Here is a 2500-nt window from a genome sequence, read left to right on the forward strand (position 1 = left end):
ATTACACCGACACGGTTACGTGCGGAGGTCGCTTTGATTACTCATCGCGTTTCTCCCGTCCGTTCGGAACCGCCGGCAAAAAAACTGTGCGACCAACGGCGCCAAAGAGCACGACGCCGGACCATTTCTCTCTGGCTGATGTGAATGGAAGTAAAAGACGCTTGCGTGAGGTCTCTCGACCTTTATCTCTCTAACTTATACTTATGGGTCGTCGTCTACTTGATCGGGTACAAACAAGTCGTAAGAAACAAACAAACAAACCACAAAAATACAAGTCGTAAAAAAACAAACTTCTGTTGGTTAACCTACAATATGAAGGATCGAAATGAAAGAAGGATCATATTATTACAAACCGAAAGTGAAGGATCATTAAAATTGAAATACAATATATATAAATATATAAATGTACCCGTCGTTGCGACACCCTAGTTAAATGGAAAGATATAAAAAAGAGAGAAAAGGAATACAGATGACCCGCCGTCTGATCTTTGCTAAATGATCTGGCATCACCGGAGTTTTTTTGGTCCGTGTTGCGTTCGCTCTATTCGAAATGAAACTCGCGGAGGCGAAGAATTGTTAAAAGTTTACGAAGCGTCTAGGAGTGGTTAAAACTGAGAGAGTTGAAACTACGATGTATTAGAACGAGCAACCGTCGAAACTTTGTTTTCGCGACGTTCTTTTCGTCGCTCTCGTCCCCACGCTCCTACGCTTTGGTTGTTTCTTTGCCATCCGTGTTGCGATAAAAAGATTTCTCCATTGTCCAAAAAGGACGGATCGAGATTCCTCTTTCGAGAGGGAGAGAGAGGTACTTGCGGGTAACCTGGAATCTACGAAACACGCACCGTGGTAAGATTCGTGCGTCCGCCTGATCGATGTGTGTTGTTTACGGACCGGCTGAGAAGCGACGATAGCGAGTCTTTGAAAAACTATGTGTCCATTAGTTAGACCGATCGTCGCCGGCCGTGTGTCTGTTCGAATCTCGCAACCCACGATTCAGCGACAGGACGCGCGCTCGCATTCCTTGTGTGCGTTCGTACTTTTCAAGGTTTTTAAATGTACTTTACGCCCGACCGTCGAGAGGAGCGTGCCACTGGGCGTTTCTCCGACGGTTTCCGTCCTTGGACGCGATCGTGTCGTCAACGATCGAACAAACAAACAAATACGTTGGCGACGCCCGAATTCGCTCTCCCGCACGCGCCGGGTGGGAGAGTGATGTGGGTATCGAATGTGATGCGTGTTAATAATGAAAATAACACTCTAAAGATCTAAAGAGTTTGAAATACAAAATTTTACGATTACCCTGAACGGTGGATCACTTGGCTCGTGGGTCGATGAAGAACGCAGCTAATTGCGCGTCAACGTGTGAACTGCAGGACACATGAACATCGACATTTCGAACGCACATTGCGGTCCACGGATACAATTCCTGGACCACGCCTGGCTGAGGGTCGTTTTCTTAACAAAAGACTGCTTGCGTTTGCTTCTCGAAAAAAGAGTAATTCATTTCTTTCTAAACATCTCGCCGTCGTTCAACGAAAGTAGAACGTTTCGGAGCGGGATTATCGAACGAAATTGAAAGAATGAATGAACGATAAACAAAGAAAGAGTCGCAACGTACGAGCGATAGTTGGGCAGTTCGTCGGCGTTTGTCGTGGAAACGATGTGACGAAAATCGCAACCGATACACTAAATGCAGGCCGTTAAAGGAGAGAAACAAATTTCGAAATATCTCTTCGAACTAGCGCAAGTGCGTCACGGCGCGCGAGTCGTTCGTTAAAATTTATAAACGACCGCCCGTGAAAGCACCGAGTTCTCGGAAGATAATCTATAAAGATTCTCCATCCTGCTGGAAGTTATCGGATCGGCGCGATTGTTCACTTGTAGAAATCCACGCTCCCGACGTTGCCAGAAACGATATTTACGAAAGGTGTGTCAAAAATAAACGAAAGAAGCTCTCCTATAAATTTAGAAAAAGCAAACGAGTGAAATGTTTGAGATGATAATTTGCTGAAATGCAAGCTCGAATAGCCCCAGGGTTTCGAATGATTCCCCGCGCTTTATACATCTCTCTGTTTACAAACGGTGTATAAATGAAAGATCGCTTCAGATGGGTCGTCGCTGTTTGACGCGCGATGCTGTTCCTTTTTTTTTGTCTGTCTGTGCGTTTAGCTTCGCTAAACAAGTTAAATGGTTAAAAAGCGTCGAAAAAGCGAATACACACGCGACAAGACAAATCTAACGAGTAAAGGAACGCTCCGCTCCAAGATAAAAATGGTTGTTTACAATCAATACAGCGTTTCGGTACCCCTGATCGTAGTCTGAAACTGTGTAACAAAAGAGAGGAAAGCGAATGGTGAAGGAACTTCGAAGCCTCCGTGGCGTGGCTAGAACTTGTGATAAAAGTATGTTTGCAGCAATTATGCATGCTCCCGTTAAAACAGCATTTCAATGTCTCGCATGGCTTAAAGCTCTAGGAGGCTTCAACATTTAGAATACATAC

At 44.9% G+C, this 2500-nt stretch overlaps 1 non-coding gene across 1 annotated transcript; it reads left to right on the plus strand.

Moving 5' to 3' along the window:
- The first annotated feature begins 1296 nt into the window (after positions 1–1296).
- Positions 1297–1451, plus strand: LOC143306330 (5.8S ribosomal RNA). The gene has a single exon (XR_013063747.1). It is a non-coding gene; the product is annotated as a 5.8S ribosomal RNA (ribosomal RNA).
- Positions 1452–2500: the final 1049 nt, after the last annotated feature.

This window comes from Osmia lignaria, unplaced genomic scaffold (genome assembly GCF_051020975.1).
Source record: "Osmia lignaria lignaria isolate PbOS001 unplaced genomic scaffold, iyOsmLign1 scaffold0006, whole genome shotgun sequence".
Lineage (NCBI taxonomy): Eukaryota > Metazoa > Arthropoda > Insecta > Hymenoptera > Megachilidae > Osmia > Osmia lignaria.